At 36.3% G+C, this 20,731-nt stretch overlaps 1 protein-coding gene across 4 annotated transcripts in view; it reads left to right on the forward strand.

The window, feature by feature from the left end:
• Nucleotides 1–20,731, forward strand: part of LOC150108853 (uncharacterized) — a 383,408-nt gene that overhangs the window by 13,686 nt on the left and 348,991 nt on the right. For 3 of the 4 annotated variants that reach the window (XM_090403785.1, XM_090403777.1, XM_090403770.1), the window contains exon 2: nucleotides 3,676–3,822. The exons of the other annotated variant lie outside the window; for it this stretch is intronic. The gene's annotated coding sequence lies outside the window, so the exon portion shown is untranslated. The remainder of the gene's footprint in view (nucleotides 1–3,675; nucleotides 3,823–20,731) is intronic. 4 annotated transcript variants of the gene reach the window in all.

Consider the following 20,731-nt stretch of genomic DNA (forward strand, 5'->3'; position numbering starts at 1 on the left):
TAAGGAAGGACCTACCTTTTACAAAGGTATGTTTCCCACCATGGAATATTGCACTGATATCAATCCCACTGCTGGATTTTATCTTTAACCAACTTTTCCAATACTTTAACCACTATTCCTGAGATATTAATTGGTCTGTAATTTGCTACTTCTGTCTTGGAGCTACCTTTATTTTATGGAATTCTTACCCTCTTTCCACTACCATGGAACCTTGCCAGAGCTGAGACAGATTGAAGAACATTATCAGTGACACTGCCAATTCCGTTGAACATTCATATAGCACATGGATTGACATGCCATTCAGTCCCACTGCAGTATTCAACATTGATATTTTTCAGCATGCTGAGCACCTGTTCATCTAACTCAATTCTGACATCAGACTATTACATCAGCAACTGCAAAACCTCCATCTAGATGATACACCTTTGCAAAGTGGTTACTCAGCAACTCAACTATTTATTATTTTATTTTATTTTTGGTTCTCTCACCTTTCTACTATCACCATTGGTTAGTCATCCTTCGATAGTCATTCTTCCTTTTACTTGCTATATAATGAAAAAACTCTTTTGGATTAACTTTTGCCTGCTTGCTAATTTTCTCTCATATTTAGATTTGGCTGTTTTTAGCATATACTAGTCACCCATTTTTCTTGCACTTTGTTCTGCTGATGATTATGCTGATCACCTTTTATATTCCCTCTAGAATGTTTTTTTTTTTTTCTTTTCCAGAAGTTCTTGCTTTTTTATCCATACTCATCTGCTTAACTCCCACTTGATTTATCTTCCCAACTCTGAGTATGCAGTTTTTGTAGTGCTTATCGCAAATGGTCCCTGATGTATGCAATAATTCCCTTGTATTGTCTGATAGTTGCATCTCACCAACTTTTCTGATCCACCAAGCTACGAAGACTGCATTCCCTCCATCTGTCTGATATAACATTCCAAATGCTGAGACAGTATTAGTTATTCACTCTGCACTCTCTTCAATATTTCCTTATTGCGAATATAGTCAGGTGACCCAGATCTCTGAACAGAAATGCAAATGAAGCCTGATTAGCATCTTATATAGTAGAACTGTAACCTTATTATCCATACATGTCAGTGTTCTTCACATTCTAGCAGCAGTTTTTTTGGGTAATATTAATTTTGCAATGTGTTCCCTGAGCTTCAGTTCCATGTACACCTAGATCTCTGGCCCCCCTCCACCTTCTTAAACAAAGTTCTTTCAATATGATAAAACTCATCCCATCTTCTCCCACTTAGCAACATTGAAATGACATCTCAGTCCCAAAATACCAACCTATTCAAATCCTATTGTAACATCGCACCAGAACTTTATGACATTGTTTTTCTTAATTTAGCATCATCTGCAAAGAACTTAACAGAATCTTGTGGTACTTCACTTGTCACCTTACATTTTTGGGACACTGTACCCCCATTTACAACTTGCTGGCTGCCATCAGTCAACCATCCCTGTAATCAAGCTACAGATGACTATCCATTCCCATCCTGCTCACTTTTAACAGCAGTTTATCATGTGTTGAAACTGCTTCTTTTTAATTGATAATTACCACAATGATGGTGACTATCTTCAGTTTTATTGAGTTTGTTTCAACATCTGGGTATTCATGGTTCACTTTGATTCCTTGAAAAAATAGTGGGAGCTTGGCAGTGCCTCAGCTGCCGTGACATTTCATGGTGTTGTACCATTTTTCTTTGTGATTTAAGCCAATTAAGAATACTTTTGTTGACTAAGTCTCAAATTGCCTGTTCATCTTTCTTTGTTCACTATCCAGGCAGATACCTAATAACTAGGTTGTATGATAAGGAGGTTAGATTGGGAATTGGGTTGGAAGTTCTGCTTTGTTCTCCATAGTCTTGCAAGCTGCGTAGAGGTGTTCTGTCAGATATCTGTTCAGTTATTTGTGATAAAATAACTTGCTATCAACCACATGAAAGTACATTGACAATTCCTAAAACCACCTGATTCATACTGTCAAAGAAGGCAACTATATTGATAGATGCAGCAACAGCATCACTTAGCAGGATTCTGATTTTCAGCTGCCTGTTATGAGAAACTTCATTTAATAATCTTTATTTTATAAATTATTGCATGAGAGATAATCTTCTCTTTTGGTCTGAACTATATAGTTAGAATTTGCTGAAAAGGAGCATGAAGGTGATCTCTCTCTCGCTCAAAGTATCAACAGACAACTTTGTAGGCTTTTTTTCCCCCCCCCACAAGTGATGATGACCATCTTAATGGATAAATCATGTCCCTGTAGTGGTGTGACATTATCAATTACAAAGATTGTAAATACATTGATATGAACTATTATTAAAAGGAAAAGGCATTTTTATATCTCTTGCAACTTCATAAAGTTATGAATGACATCTCTTGATGATCTTAAATGTTGGTGAAAAAACAGCAGAGCTTTCAGAGTTCCTAGTGTGTGTATGTGAGAGAGTTTAATTTGCAAAGGGTTTTAAACCAATAGTATGGTAGTACTATTTAAGATTTTTCAGATATTTTAAAAACACAGTTTTTAAAAGATTTAGCAGCTAATATATCTCCAATGTAACACTAGCATTATCAGAGCAAACACATTGATCCAGCACATGGTAAAAATTAAATCAGTTATACTATTCTTGAAAATACAAATTGACTTGGCCTTCTTTAAAAATGATTTAACACTGCATAAATTTAGGACATATTTTTAAAACAATTTTAACATCATCTACTTGTTAGAAATTGGCATGAATTAGTCTTATTCAGATTTGGCTAGTACATAATCTTGTAGAGTTATCTTGAAAGATGAACTTTTGTCTTCTTCTTATTATTCTCTCTCTCTGTATGGTTAAATTTCATGTAAGTGGTAGTAGTGGGATTGTGTGTAGATTGAGAATAAAGTATAAATGGTGGATCATGTGGAATCTTTGTAGTTGTTACATAATAACAACATACATATATGATTTTAAGGAAAGACATTGCTTTGCATTTCAAACATAATTATCTAATTGGTTTGATTTTGATATTCATTAAGTGTTTGCTTGGTTACTGTTGAAAGTTTATTTTTCACTAGGTTAGACTATAATAAATTTAGTTTAATCCTTTATCCCAGTGAGAGCAAACAAAGTTTGCACCTGAAAATATCTTCAGGATTGAATATATAGTGTTGTACTATCTTACCTTGGTAAGTATACTGGGATAGGAGTGTTGGTATCTTGCTCCACCTTTACTACAAGTTGCCTGGTGTTGTACTACTTACCAAGGTAAGATAGTACAACACTATATATTCAGTCCTGAAGATATTTTCATATTCAGTCCTGAAGATATTTTCAGGTGCAAACTTTGTTTGCTGTCACTGGAATAAAGGATTAAACTAAATTTATTATTATGCTTGGGGACTGTTTTTGTTCTGATGATGCTAGTGTTATACTAGAGAAATATTGTATAATAAACTTAATAAAATAACATGAAAACATGGTTTACTAGAAAACACTTATTTAATAAAAAATGGTGTTTCAACAACATACATACTTAAATTTTATATTTTAGTGACGAATTGCTGATTTACAGAGACCTTGTAGATGTACTATAAGCATACAAAGCAGTAGGATGCAACTTGGCTGTAAATCTGCTTCCTTCATTTACATTTAGATTTCTTTCCTCCAGGTTCTTTCCTCCCGGGATGCTGTCAGTGACAAGCATGGCTAGTGATTTCATCAGGATGTTTCTTGTATGAAAGAATGGTACTCAAATAACTGGAACTTCATTTTGCTTGATGGTTTTAAGAACTATCACTGAAACCACTGACACTAGGTAAAGTGGATGACTTTGTAAACTGTAGATAAATTTGCATATATGTATGCCACAAATTCATATGTAAATGCTAATTTTGATTCCTGAAAAAGTGGAGTGTAATACGCCAATTCTAAGCTTGTATCAACATGTCTGAAATGAATCAGACTGGCCTATTTTGCTCATCAGAAGACAAAAATTTTCATTATATTTTCAGTGTTGTTTACTGCTTATGAAACTAGTAATTTATTGTTCATTTCCTGTATACTTATAATTCTTTCAAGATTACATGGTGGACACCATTCATTATTATTATTATTGTTCCGGGCAACTCCAAGGAGTCGACAGACTCATCGAGGGAGGCCCTAACATCATGTCAAGAACAACTATTCGACATTCACACAGTATCTATCATACCTTGCCTTGAACTCATTCACGGTCGTAGCACCCACAACAGACTCTGGAAGCTTATTCCACTCATTCACTACTCTCCAAGTAAAAAACCTAGTTCTAACACCCTTGTCAACCACACTCTTGCCCAGCTTCCATTCATGGCCCCTAGTCCTCCTACCACCAGTCATATTTTCAAAAATATCTTCTGGATCAATCTTATAGAAACCCTTCAGTAATTTGAATGTCTCAATCATATCACTCCTCCTTCGCCTATCGACCAATTTCTGCAACCCACAAATCTTCAACCTATTCTCATAAGGTTCATTCCACAGACCTGCTATCATCTTGGTCACTCGTCTCTGGATCCTCTCCACTTCCTCCCCATCACGAAGAAACCCTGGTGCCCATAACTGGGCACAGAAGTCCAGATGGGGTCTTATCAAGGCTCGATACAGAGGAACAACAACTTGTTTGTCTCTGCATGCTAAAGTATTTTTCAGAAGCCAAGTGATTTGGTGAGCTGTTTTAGTCACTTTTGCAATGTGCCCCCTAAACTTCAATTCCCTATCCACCAACACTCCCAAATCCCTGGCCTCATCAATCTCCTGGAGTACGGTTTCACCAATGTGATATACTGCTGCTATTCTTTTCACCCCAAAGTGCATAACCTTATACTTTGCCACATTAAATTGACATCCATTTTTCCTAGCCCAGTCCTCCAAACTATCCAAATCATCCTGTAAAATTTTGACATCCTGTGCACTCATAATTGCTCTACCCAACTTTGCATCATCAGCAAACAAATGAACACTTCCTCTCAGATCCTTTCCTATATCATTGATGAACAAATTGAAAAGCAGTGGTCCAAGAACAGGGCCCTGTGGCACTCCACTAGTCACAAGCCGTCTTTTAGACTCCACTCCTGAATAAACCTCTCTCTGGTATCTCTCCTTCAACCACCCTCCTATCCATCTCACCAACCCTATATCTATCCCCATCTGCTCCAGTTTACTGATTAGGGTTCTATGTGGTATCCTATCAAAAGCCTTGGCAAGGTCCAGTAGTATTACTGTAAACCCATTATCCCTATCCAGTTCAGCCGTCACTGTGTTATAAAACATGAGCAAGTTACTGAGGCATGATCTACCCTTCACAAAACCATGTTGTCCCCCATACAATATCCCATTTTCATCTATCCAATCCTGTATTCTTTTCTTGACTAATTTCTCTAAGACCTTGACAATGATTCCTGATATGCTAATCGGCCAGTAATTTTCAACAGCAGTCTTGGAACCACCTTTATGCAGTGGAACTATTTTCCCCTCTTTCCACCCCCTCAGGACTAACCCAGACCCGAGACTCAAATTAAACAAAATGGTCAAGGGTACTGACAATTCTTTAGCTGCTTCTCATACAACATGAGCTGGTATACCATCCAATCCCACAGGTGTATTGACATTGAGGTTATGCAATAGATTACTCACCTCCACTTCATTCACCACAATTCCTGTATAATCTACTGGTACATTCGTTTCTGCAATGTCACCACCTGGATGATATATTCTTGCAAAGTGCTCACTCAGTAACTCAACTATATCAACTGATTCAGTTACCTCCCTACCATCGGCTTTCTTTAAAATTATTCTGCCATGTACATTTTTCCTTTTACTTGCTACATATCTAAAAAACTGTTTAGGATTCTCTTTAGCCTGCATGGCCAATGTTCTTTCGTAATCCTTTTTTGCTTTTCTTACCACACTCGTTACCCTTCTGGCCTGCGCTTTATACCATTCGTGTGCCTGCCGATCACCTTTCTCCTTAAATTCCCTCCATAGTTGTTTCTTTTTTTGCAGCTCAAGCTTAATGGTGTTATTCATCCATTTAACCCCTAGTTGATTTATTATTCGGACTCTAGGTATACAGTCAGCCATTGCTTCATGCAAACACTTCTTAACTACCTCCCATGCACTATCGACTTCTAGTCTTTGCAGTTGTACATGCCATGGCACTGAACCAATCAAACTCCTAAGCTTGTCATACTTTCCAGCCCGATAATTCCACATGTACCGTGTCTTAATTGAAAATTCTACACCTTTAGCCACCTCCCAAGTCAAGACCCAATGATCACTCTCACCGATTGGTGGCAATGTGGTCATATTTGTTGCAGCCAAATCCTCAGATATAATTACTTGGTCAAGCACTCTCTGACACCTAGTATTTTCCATTACATGCTGTTGCAGATAGTTATCCCTTAATAACCTTATAAAATCAAATTCCTTCCTCCCGTGTGTCCTCTCCTCACTCCAATCAATGCGACCATAGTTGAAATCTCCCATAATAATCACCCTCCTTCCACTCATTTCTTCTATTTGCTTGTGTGCATACTGTCACCACCATCTTTTCCATCACCTGGTCTATAGCAGCACCCAGTTGTATATTTAGTTCTGCTAGCCACAATCTCACACCAAATGGCCTCAAATGTGCTCTTTTCTCTATCCTGCAATTCAACTTCTATTCACCTTGGCTGCAGCTCATCAGCTATCATCAACAATACTCCTTCCCCATTTTATTCTCCCTATCATTCCTGAACACACTATACCCATCACATTCAATCCCACTAGCTATATCATCTACAGCCAGCCATGTTTCACTAATACCAATAACCTGTGGTCTGGAAGTGCCAACCATGGCCAAAAACTCTTCCTTCTTGTTCTTAATACTCCTAGCATTAGTGTACATGAATTTAAGACCCCCATTAGCCCCAACCCTACCTTGATGCCTTATATTAACTATCCCACTCTGATTTGTTGTCCTTATTTACTCGGGCATATTATATTCATTCATTCTTACATTCAACTGCCTCCCTAAGGACTGTATATCTACTCCCCCCCCCCTTAATAAATCTAGTTTCCCTGAATTTGCACATCCATCACATTCAGCAACACTTTCTCAAGTCTTCTTACACCGTAACCATTCAAATGCAAGCCATCCATCTTAAATAGATCCTTTCGCCCATCGAACTCACTCCACACGTCCACAAATTCCACACCACTCGTCATACATAACCCACGCATAAAGTCATTCGCAATTATTGCCCTCCTTTTAAACATTTCACTGTCATACCATGGCAAAAGATTAATCATTCTAACTCTCTCACTCTTTTCTTTTGCTACCTCAAACAATTCATTCAGGTCTTCTATCATTTCCATTTTGTCTAATCATTCGTACCTGCCACAACAATCATTTCTTTCACCCTTTCCTTTTGCTCTCTAATAGACTCGGTTACATCCTTTATGGTCGCACCAGGTTGGTACGATTTTGTCAAATCCTCTACTATCACACCTCGTACTAACGAGTCTACATACAGCACTCTATCCTTCATTTTGTTCATGTTCACACTCATACGTCTATTTTTCCTGTCATACTTTTTATTATTGGCTGGTTCATTCAGTCAACTTTTGCTCATACGTTCTAGCTGCTGTTTTGCCCTTTGTATCGCACCATTCAACAACGCGATCTCACTCATTGCGTCTATCTCATCTTTTTTATTCTCAGTAAAACCATTAATACTATCATTCACACTTTCTACATTCACACTCTCACAATTCTCTGGTACAACCTCGCCGTTTCTTGTCATATCCCTATTTTCTTCATTCTGAAGTTTGACAAAAATATCACAATCACGATCCGAAATACTCTTCAATTTCTCATTCTCTCTACATTTTCTACACACATTCACTCCTTTATTATCATCTAACCACACTCCAACCGCACTCCGCAAAGCATACATTAGCAGCTAGTACACTGAATCATCTCTTTTATACTACCGTTCTTTGATAAAGATGGTGAACCATCATTACTGGCCTCCATTTTCCTTCGTACTGGAGCCATATTACTTGCAACGTATTTTATCAAATTATAAATTATAACACACCAAAAACACACAAAAAGATGCACTAAGAGACGCAAGGCAAACAAAACTAAGCAATATTAAATAAATTTATCAACGATAACTGAAAATAATACTTATCTTATCCGGAGCTTTCACTAACACTACACACTACGAATCCCTCTAGTGGCGACAGCCCCAATAAAATATGTTATATAGACACACAAAATACTCTAAAAACACGAAAATCATTCTAATATAGTATAAAACCAATTTTCTAAGGAAAAACACACACAAAAAACACCAAAAATCACCAATTTTACACGAGCGCTAAATTACACCGACCACTCACCATATAACCTTGAACCCAAAGCTTCATTGTGGGGAATTATTTATGTCGACAAAAACACATGTTCAGCAATTACTTTACTTACAATTAAGAAAATATCACTCAACATTTCTACCTGTATATCAAGGGTATCATTAGGAAAACATGCATATGATCAACACACAAGCTGCATGATACTACACAAAAGTAAGCTAAATCTGACAGCTTTGTTAATAGTTTACACTAGCCTGATTTCTGGCTAGTGTGGCTCTGAAACAAACAAAAAAAGAAAATAAAAAAATAAACAAATTAAAATATTTTATATATAATAATATACAGATTTAAAAAAAATTAGGGTGGTACTGCATCAAATGTATCTCTACACTTCTGTTATCTTAAGGTTTTCTTGTATTGGGGTTCTGACATGTTCTGGATGCTATATAGGTTGGGTGGAGAGTCCAGATTCTTGGAATTACTAATCCATCATTCTTGTTGAGATGGGGATGAAGAATCAGCATCTCATAAGATTTCTTGAATTTTCTTTCAAATCATGTTTTCGTAGGCCTTGGTGCTTTTCCAATCAGTTCTGTGACACATTTGGAGTGCATGACCTAACGGGTCTGTAGTGAAGAAATCGAATGTGTCGTTTGAGTTTGTCTTTTCTTGTTGACATTGTGTACCTTGTTTTCCCTATGTAGAGTAAGTTGCAGGTGCACTGGATTTTGTAAATTCTGGGCAGGCGAGGTAAGTAAAGGGATCTTTGGATGCACCGAGCATACTCTTTAATTTTTCAGGAGGTTTGAAAGCTGCCTTAATATTGTATTTCTGTAGTGTTCTATGTATATTTTCTGATATTCTCCTAATGTACTAACTACAGTCCTACAAACTGCATCATTAAATTCTTGACAAGTACCCTCAAGAGGTGTGCAGGATATGATAGTACTACATAAAAAACTTACATCACCACTAACTTCCTATCTACAATTTTCCTTCAAAACATTCTATTATCTGTCAAGACTTTGAATTTTCTTTCAAATCATGTTTTCATAGGCCTTAGTGCTTTTCCAATCAGTTCTGTGACACGTTTGGAGTGCATGACCTAAAGGGTCTGTAGTCTGTTAGCTCTGCTAACATATTTCTGGATGCTAACAATGTCAAGTTCTTTTCTAATATCCTTGTTTTTAATATAATATTGCCATCGATGCCATCTTTCATACCCCTAATCTTTCTCAGCACTTTCATATCTGTGGTCTCCAGTCTTTGATCAAGTGTTTTTATTTCTAACCCAGCTCTCAGATCCATGTGTTACAATTGGCTTATATATAGCTAATTTAGTGCTTTGACTAATTTCTCTCTTATTCCATATAAATTTATTCAGTTGACTTCCAACAATACCAGCTTTGTTGATTCTGTTGTCTATTTCCATATTCAATTTACCATCACTAAAAATTATGCCTAAGTAGCTGAAATGTTTTACTTGTTCTATAGGTTCTCCATTCACAATGCAGTCGATATTTTGTTTCTGCCGATTTTCATTGTGTTTGTCTCGTTATTGCTTGATTTTCATACCAAATTTATTACATCATTGTCATCGTCAAATTCCTACCATGTACCCTCAATGGGTGTACAGAATAATATCCTAACTTTCTACATCTTTCTCTCATCCAGAGATTTTTATTCAATAAGGTCAAAGCACCTTGTGGCAACTCGTATAGGTAAATATAAGTTCTGCATTACTTCAACCTTGGTATCACCACCTCTGGGCCTGGCTCCCACTGACGAGACCTCAAAGGTCGAAACTGGTCTGGGTAGGTGGCCCTTCCCTTAATGCATAGCATTATACATATCTGCACGGAGATGTCTTTTGCATCATAGGAGATACTGAGATAGGAGTGATGATAGCTTGGTCCACCTTTGCTCCAAGTTGCCTGGTGTTGCCCTACCTTTCCTCAGTCCTGAAGATATTTTCAGGTGCAAACTTTGTTTGCTCACACTTGGATAAAGGATTAAACTAAACTTATTATAGTCTAACCAAGTGCAAAATAAACTTTCAGCACAAATAAGTCTCATTGTCTAGTTCCACATTCTGATATTTGCACTTATCACTCTACTTGATATTGCCTGTCATTCAAGAAGAATTGCCTCACATTTAGTGTTAAATACTATAGCTACTCCTTTTCCTTGATTTTCATTGCCTGAATATAACATTTTCTATTTATTGCTCAGAAAGATCTCACCACTTATTGTCTATTTTGTTTCAATCACCTCTATTATGTTGATCTTGTACTTATTCAGTTCTTCAGCTAGCTTCATTTCTTTGCCATTCAAGCTTCTTATGTTGATAGTACTGATCTTGAACTTGGATGTTGATTTGGGGTGTGTCTCAGGATTTGTTCTAGTAGCTGAGTTTTCGCTGTTCACTCTGGTTCCCTGGCAAAAACAATGGGGCTTTGTTTAACTGGGCAATGCCCTAGCCGGCATGAAATTCTGTCTTGCTGTACCATCATTTTATTTGTGGTTTAAGCCAATAAGAATACAATTTGGTTGGCTAAAACACAAATTGTCAGCCCATCCTCATTCGTTCAGTATCCAGGTAGATACCTAACAGGGTTAATCACAAGAAGGTGAGGATTGGACATTAGGTCAGAGGCCCTGGCCAGTTCTCCACATTCCTTTAAAGGTTATGTGGAGGTCACCTCTCAGTTGTACATCTTTGACCTTTAAGCACCCCTCTACAAACTGCATGAAAAAGAAAGCAACAGAATTAGTCAAGTCAGTGATCACTTGGCCAGAGATAACAATGAAAAAGCTTGTTACTGCATTATGCCCACACTCCCAGAATTTATGGCCTGCAAAAAATACACAAAACAAACAAATTCACCACTGTGACTGGTAGTTGAAGGAATTGACAGTCCCAGTTATCACTTATACAAGAAACTAGCAGTGACACATTGACTTGGTAGGTCATTCCCCTCCTACATGAAAAAATGCACAATACTTCATAAACAAAATTAAAAACATCACTCTGAACAACAGAGATTTATCAGTAGCCTTGATGTTTAGATGATTTGCTCTTTTCAAGAATATCTCACTGATTGAGATATTCTTTTCAAGAATATCTCAATCAGTGACAAGATTCTACTCCTACAGAACAAATTTCTGCCTGATATCATGGCCCTCTTTGCCCATGTACTTTGCTTCAGGTATTTCATGTGTCAAAATAATTTCTGTCTGCAAAAAGAAAGTATGGCCATGCCCCCCCCCCCCCTCCCACTGTTAACTTTTATGTGGAAGACTTTGAGCAACGAGTTCTAGATCAAATATGTTTATGATATATTTGCCATTTGGTTCAACATCTGCCAACAACACAAACATATCCAGTTTACCATCGAGATTGAAATCAATAACTTATAACACTTCCTTTTCTAGACACTTGTCACTCCTCTTCCTTCAGGCTGTCTTTCCTTCATGATCTATCACAAATCTACACACATACACATTCATACTACATCCAACATAAACTAAGGGTCATCTGCATCTTCAAATACAGAGTCCTAATAATTTATCCTGATGAGCAGATGCTGAAGAAGGAACATGAAATTATCCAAACCTTCATAACAAATGGCTACAACAGAAAAACAATTCACAACATCCTCCACAATGCCATAAAAGGTAAAAGAAAATCGCAAAAATGCCATAGCCATACCATACATTAGGAGAATATCAGAAAAAATAGATAGAACACTATAATAATGAAATATTTAGGCAACTTTCAAACCTCCTGCAAAATTAAAAATTATATATATACGGCTCATCCAAAAATCCCCCTCAACCAGGGTTTAGAAATCCAGTGCACCTGCAGCTTTCCCTATATAGGGGAAATGGGGCACACAATTCCAACAAGAAAAGATGAACACATTCATTTCCTTCACTGGTAAAATTGGCCTGCGAGAGCATGCACTCTGAACATGTCACAGAATTAATGGGAAAGGCACCAAGTTCCTACACTGCACCAAAACTTGGTTTGAAAGAAAATTCAAGGAAGCTGGTAAGATGCTGATTCCACATCTCACTTGTAACAAGATTGATGGATTAGTAATTCTAAGAATCTGGAAGACCCATCTGCTCTGCAACTTATATAGCATCCAGAACATAATGACAGAATTCCAACTCAAGAAAACCTTAAGATAATAGGACTGTAGAGATGTATGTGCAGTTCTGCTGTTTTTTAATCTTTTTTATTATTATATTTTTTATCATCTGTATATTGTTTGAAATATTTTTTTATTTTTGTTTTTCATTTTATATATATATATATATATATATATTTATTCCCCCCCCCCAGAGTTCAGGCTAATGTAAATGATTAACAAAGCACTTAGATTTAGCTTACTTTTGTGTAACGTCATGTAGCTTGTATCCTGTTTGTGTGCATGTTTTCCTGATGATGGCCTTGATATAGAGGTTGAAATATCGAGTGTTATTTTCTTTATTGTAAGTAAAGTAATTGATCAACACGTGTGTTTTTTTGTCTTCATAAATTCTTCATAATGTGCACTTATTAAGTTTGCAAACTTTATTTCATGCATACTAATTAGACACTAAATCACTTATTAGTTTTATAGGTTAGGAAATTGGAGTACTGTTGAAGTGATTCTTAATTGTTGAATTAATAACCAGTTGAATGTGTTTTGAATGTTATTTGTGTTTCCTTTTTTTATTCACCCCAGTAACACCGTGGAATGTATACATGCTACTATAATTACTACTTTAAATTCATATGGATTTTCTGATAACTATATAAAAAATCATCTCATTGCATTTTGTTCTGTTGGAGCTATGTTAGCAGTGTAATGTTAGGAAACAAATCAGATATTGCAATCAAACTTCTCCAAAAATTTCGCAACGTTGTGATTTGGCATTGCGCTCATCGTTTATACTTAGCATTAGATGATTCGATAAAATACATTAAAGAAATAAATCATTTTGAAATATTTATGGATAAATTATGCTTTTTATCATCAATCACCAAAAAGTCCACGAGAATTAAATACAATTGCAAAAGACCTTGGTATCAAAATTTTAAAGATCAGCCATGTGTTTGGACCACGATGGGCAACTTGCAGTGTATGAATGGCTCTTGCTTTGTGGAGAAATTAGCCAGCTTTATGCAAGCATTTTGCATCGAACGATAAATTTGGAATTTATCATTTGATAAATTCCAAATCTTCTCAATTTGGAATTTTTTAAAAGATCAATCATTAATGATTGATATCCTACAGGAATTATCACATCTGTCAGAAGCTCTACAAAGTTGCAATATAATTATTATAAGGGCTACGTTAGTTTTTTGCTCCAGGATGCGAGCCCTTTGTTAAACTTTCCATAGATCACCACTGAATTTAGGTGGTATAGTTTCTTTTTCCACAAAACAAAATTGGTCACATATTTCATGTAGTTTAGATATGCTTTAGTTTTATAGCCTTTGCTTTGGTACACTCTATCTATGTGGGTGGGGGTATACCCCCCCCCAGCACCACCCACCCAGATACATCTTACCAAAATTTTTCCAGTAGTAGACCTTGATGACTATCAAATTACTAGATATTTACATTGTAGAATTTAAAATGTATTTTTTATCAGGTTTGCATATATTCATTATAATTGTTAATGTTTATCCAAAGGCAACAAGCTTAATAAATTCTGTTTTTATGTTAGTATCCTAACCTAACAATATCTCTGATTATTAGTTCTAAGAAAGGATTCTGAACTATTAGGTATAATATTAGCCTGAAAGGCTCATTACACTTATATTGCATTATACTTAAATCATTTTTTTGAAACTATTTTAGAAACATCAGTTTGTTTTTGAAAACTTTTGTACAATATAAAATTTATTTCATCACATAAATCAGTATTACTTTATAAAAGCTACTTATTCCCAATTGTCTAGAAATAGACAGAACCACATAATCTATGTATATGTCTTTATTGAATGTCATCAAAAGTGATGTTACAAGGGTTGTTTGAAAGTTAGGTAAAAAAATAAGTTAAACACATTTTTTGGAAAAAAATCACCTTTATTTCTCGTCTCCATCAAGGTCTACACATTTGGTCCAGTGAGTTTCCAATTTTTTCATCCCATCTAAAAAGTAGGATTTGTCAAATTGTGCAAAATAGTCATTGATGGGCTTGATGATATCCTCGTTTGAAGAAAATTTTTTCCCACTGAGCTGAAGTTTTAATTTTGGGAACAAGAAGTCACACGGGGCCAAGTCCGGAGAATATGGTGGATGTAGAACCATTTTGAACCTCGATTCGTGCAATTTTGCCATTGCGATGGCCGATGTGTGGGATGGTGCATTGTCTTGATGAAAGAGCACTTTTTTGTGTGCTGATCTTGGCTGTTTTTTCTTCAGTTCTTCTTTTAAATGGTCTAACAATGATGCATAATAGACTCCTGTTATTGTCTTACTCTTTTCCAAATAGTCTATCATGATAATTACTTGGGAATCCCAGTGGCCATCACCTTCCCAGCTGACAAAACGTTCTTTGCTTTTTGGGCAAAACTGTCAATGCCCGGTGAAAGAGCACCGACTGAGGTGCTCTTTCACCTAGCATTGTCCACTGTTTTGACTACTGCTTGGACTTAGGTGTGTAGTGGTGGATCCAAGTTTTGTCTACAGTCACAAATCTATGCAAAAATCCTGCAAATTGCAGTTAAACATCGCCAAACACTGTGTTGAAATGTCTTTTCGCATGCATTTTTGATCGACAGTCAACAATCATGACACCCATCTCACTCACACACACACACACAGCTTTTTCATGTGCAATTTTTCATGTAGGATATTATACACCCATTCAGTTGAGATGCCTACAATCTCACTCACTTTCACGTGGCGGTCTTCCATAACGATACCATGGATTTTGTCAATCATTTCCTTTGTAGTGACCTCAGTCGGGCATCTGGAGCTTGCTTCATCTTTAATGGACTTATGGCCACATTTAAACTCATTTATCCAAAAAATAAATAGTCTTTAATGATGGTGCAGAGTCCCCATGAACTGCATCTAACTCGGCTTTGATCTGCACGGCCGTCTACTCTTTCATGCAGTGTTTTATCACTGTACGAAACTTTTTTTTCTTCATTTTTATGAAAAATGTGAACACAGTCATTTTAAATGTTTGCCAAACAAGAACTACGCATCACATGTGACTAAAATTTTGCCATGGGTCATGAAAAAGATACGTGCTGACACTGGTATGAATGAACAAATTGTGTCGCTATCTATTGGAAATTTACCAAACTTTTCAAATAGCCCTCGTATTGTTGGTTGGTTTTACATTATGTTTACTGAGATGTGTGTCTTTTTTAATGTTCGGAATGGTGTTTTGTTATTAATTACTTGTTTTTAGTTTATTTGAGTTTATTATTACGCAACACCTCCAAGTAATCTAAGGACTCACCGTGGAACGGTACTCGACTCTACTCCACTATGCACATCTCACCATCTCCCCTACTACTTAATTCTCCAAATGCAGACAATGGCACTGCTACTATCACCACCAATACCAGTTTTTTTTGTCTGTAAGTTGCTTGTGGCCAGTTTGCCTGTATGCAGGATGAAACCCAAATTTCCAGGAGAAAAAACCCTGCTACCTCCATGTGAGATTGGCTAATTCATCTTCAATTGAAAAAGCCTATATAAAGATTCCTCTCATCACAATAAGAATTGAACTTAGGTGTTTTCCAATCAAAGGGTGCAATCTTTTGCTGTTCTTCCAATTGTGCTATGGAGGCACTTCATATTTTTTCGCCTTCTTTTTTTTGTGAAGCATTGGTATTAGTGCTTTTTAGTGGATTTTGGTAGTAGTGTTTCTGCAAATAAGCTTGTACTGTTTTGTGCATGTATTTTTTTTTTATAGTGGTAGTATGTTTGTTTTAATCAGTTAGTTTTTTCAGTTAGTTTTTCAATAAGTGACATATCTTTTTTGTGTTTTTAATTTTTCTTAAGGTGCCAGTTTTTTTGTGATAAGCAGTTGGAATTTATTCAGTTTAAGATGGATATGATGTTATTGGTTGGTGTTTTTTCTATAGCAGTTAGGTATTTGGTTAGTGATGCATTAATTTTTGGTATTGGCTTTTCTTATTTGACTGTTTTTGTTTCTATAGGCATGGTGGTATGTTGATTTTACTGATTTTAAACAGTCAGGTTAGCTTTTGAGGGCCATGAACCAGAGATGACTGGTGGTATATTTTTGGTTCTTGGCACCAGCATTTTTGATATTGGCTTCCTGGTATTGCTGTAGGTACTTTTGAAAGTGTTGATTTCATTGCATTTTAAATGTAAGGTATGCTTTCAAGTGCTGTCACACATCAGTTGTTTGGTAGAGTTTTTTCCTCCTTTCCAAATTTAAGGGTCTTCATTTTGCACAACAGTTGTAAAACCTCACAAAGCACTGGAAGTGAATAAAGCATAGGAGAGGAGATACCCTGTAAAGACCTCAGTGGATCTATATAAATTGCACACTTTTGATAGTGGTTTTCTTTTTATATGCACAAATACAAGTGCATATAAAAAGAAATAAAAAGAAAAACACTCACATGCATCTTTGCATGCAATTCAGCTTGTGCTTGAATAATTACTGCAACCAAATGGGATCTGGTTGGATTTGGTAATATCAAGAAATACAGCAGCACAGCCAACTGAAGTTGCAGATCTTGAATCATCAGTATAGATGGGCAAAAAATCAGAATGGGCTGCTCTGTGTACATTAAACAATTATAGATAGACAGATGATGGAATATGCGATTTATGTAATTGACAAAGTGAGAGGCTGCAGGATGGAGTGCAAATCTGCCTCCATGGCAGATTTGCACTCCATCCTGCAGCTAATGTTAACATTCATGTCAACAGTTTCCATAATCTTTAACACATATACCAAAGGGATGTACAGCAGTCTGATGTGTGATATTGAACTTTCCAATGCAGAGAAAAGATACAGTCCATGTAGGATGCTCCAGAAGAGACTTTATTTTTAAGATATAGTTAAAAGACAACTGTTTCCATCCAAATAATAGAGCTGGTTCATATGCTTCAACATAAAGACTTTGAATGGACAATCTGCAAAAAGCACCAGTAGCTATTTATATACCCTGGTGATGGATAGGGTTCAACCATCAGAGGAACGTTTCCCAAACTTTTCCGACTACGGAACACTTCACAAATCCTGAAATTTTCACAGAACACCTTGATTATTTTGTAATGTATTAATTAATAATTAATTGTTAATTTAGTTGATTTTTATTAATTAATAATAAATCGTTAATTTAGCTGATTTTTTATTAATTAATAATAAATTGTTAATTTAGCTGATTTTGTATTACTAATTAATAAATTGTTAATTTAGCTATTTTTTATTATTAATTAATAATTGATCATTAATTAATAATTAATTAAATATCAATTAAATATAAACATCATTCAATTAATTTCTGCTGATTTTCATTGACGTATCCCATTCTAATCACCAAAAATTTATAATATAAGTACTTACGAGTGAATGCAGACTTTTTCTCCTGTGTGCTGGTAGTTTTCCCCTCCTTTTGTACACCCTGGAGATCACTTTGTAGGCTGGTAGTGGATGACTCACTATCTGTTCCATCACAAACACCTTCAATAAGAGATTTCTTAATACCAAAATTAAACAAAAGTCCCTTGTCTCTTATTCATATTAAAATTTAAATCTACAGGCCTATTACTTTTAAAAAATCATGACACTATGGTTTTGAGACTTTCACCCTACAATACAAACTTGCAAAGAAAGTATTCAGTATTACTAGATTTGAGAACCTGTAACAGACTACCTTGATCTTCAGTTTTAGTGGAAAAATTTTCTTTATACTTCCTTGCTGATTGGTCACTAACATTTGAGAACAGAAAATACACCACCCATTGTTGCAATCGGCTTGCAGGCAATTTTTATGACCGGTCATAAACAGCAGTATTCCCTTTCCCAAATGTTAAAAGGTTTTGATGTGTGAAAATTAACGATAATTCATAAATACTTCCACGTTTAAAAATACACAGCTTGGTCACTAACATTTGCTACACAGATGTTATTAGGTATTCTGGGTCTGAGCTTTTCAACATATTCACGAATATTATTCTCCTCAGAATATTTCCACTATAAAATATTTATTCACGAAAAATGCTTAGAAAACTAAAATGACAAATTCCAGGAGAACTACTCATGGAACACTTATTCACCTTCTGCAGAACACCAGTGTTCTGCGGAACACAGTTTGGGAAACCGTGCATCAGAGCATGCTTTCCCTTGCATAACTGTAAACCTAGGATCCATAATCAAGCTTTTAACATACAAGTGCATGATATATGCATAGCAAGGAACATCAATTGGCACCCCATTCTTTCGAGGATAGAGTGCAAAGGATATTCTTGTTTTTTTGCAACTTTTCACTAAGTTGATAAATGTTTTTATTATTATTATCCAGGCCTCCATGGACTCAAAAGACTCGCCGTGGGAGGTCGTTCTTAGGAAACACAATTCAACCACTGTTCAACTACCCTCCACGCAAAGAAATCACTCCTCACCCTCTTGCTCACAGCTTCCTTTCGTAACTTCCAGGGATGGCCCCTTGTCATCGCTCCTTCTCGCTGTTCCACCAAATGAAAGAAATTTCCAACGTCTACCCTGTAACTGCCTCTCAACAATTTAAAAGTCTCGATCATATCACCTCTCCTTCTTCTATTCACCAAACTCTGCAGTCCACATTCCCTCAGTCAATCCTTCCTGAAACCATCTTTGTTATTCGCCTCTGCCCTTTCCACAGTTAATTTATCACCTTCAAATCCTGGGGACCAATTTTAAGAACAATAGTCTAAGTGTGGTCTGATCAGGGTCTTATACAACAGAATGATAACTCTTTTATCTCTGCAGGTCAGCATCCTTCTCAGTATTGCAGCAATCCTCTGGGTTACCTTCACCACCTTTGCAAAATATGCTCCCTGAATTTCAGTTCTCTATCAATCATCAACCCCCCCCCCCAGATCTCTTGTCTCCCCTACTTCCTTCAGTACAGCTCCTCCAATCGAGTATGCAGCCTCCCATTGATGGATCCCAAACTTCAAGACTACATTTTGCTGCATTAAACCGACACCCCCATTCATTTGCCCATCTGTATAGTTTATTCAAATCCTCTTGTATGGCTGCCACATCTGCACTATTACTGATAACCCTACCCAGCTTCACATCATCTGCAAACAACTGAATATCCCTTTGCAATCCATTGATAATGTCATTGATATAAAGATTGAACAATACAGGTCCCAGTACTGAGCCCTGTGGAACCCCCCCCCCCCCCCACTTGTACCTTCTGCTTCCTTGATATTGCCCCACCATACACAACTCTCTGATACCTATCAGACAGCCAACCCTGAATCCATTTGACTAACCCGAATAGTCTATTTAAACCCATGTGCTGCAACTTAAATATCAGTTGGTCATGTTGCACCCTGTGAACTTGCCTTTGCAAAAAAAAAAAAAAAAAAAAAGGCAGTATATGCCTTTCCCTCATCAACTGCTTTTGTCATTTTATTATAAAAGGCAAACATATTACTAAAACAACAAGAGCACTCCTATGTTGATTCTCACAGATAACATTACCCTCATCTGCCCAAATATTATAAGTAATGTTCTGGTTCACTGGTTGTGCTATGCCCATATTTATCGATTAAGGTTCTTCAAATCAGTAGATTAGGTACATCTATAAAAAAAAAAAAATAAATAAATAAAAATAAAATATTACCAGATTGAATAACGACATTGAAACAGATCAAAAGGTCTATAATCAGAATGGAATTAATTCATCATGAGAATTGAATTACTGTCATGATGAATAGGATGTGTCTAAACAGTGTTAGTTTTCTTTCAAAGATCAGTCCCCAGAATTGGTCGCTGGGATTACCGGAATAATACTTTGCCCCATTCTTAAATCAGGATCTGAGTGTAGGATATATTTTTGGCAGAAGTGCTCACAGGCAGTTTTTTCTGCTGAAAGCCTGAACCAATTACTATGAGCTCATAAAGAGACAATTGATTGCTTGTTGAATTTGTCTTTCAGTTACTCATATTGTAATGGCAACAGTAAATTGTGAAGTCATCAACATATAGGACATTGTCTTCTGTGAGAGGAAGCTGTTCAGTTATTTAATTAACTTTGATAGCAAAGAGAGTCACATTTAATACAGAGCCTTGAAGAACTCCCTCTTCTTGATGATGATAATACACTTTCC

The sequence above is a fragment of the Typopeltis vanoorti genome, chromosome 2, assembly GCF_054136105.1.
Source record: "Typopeltis vanoorti isolate ZY-2024b chromosome 2, IOZ_Tvanoo_1.0, whole genome shotgun sequence".
NCBI classification, from domain to species: Eukaryota; Metazoa; Arthropoda; class Arachnida; order Uropygi; family Thelyphonidae; genus Typopeltis; species Typopeltis vanoorti.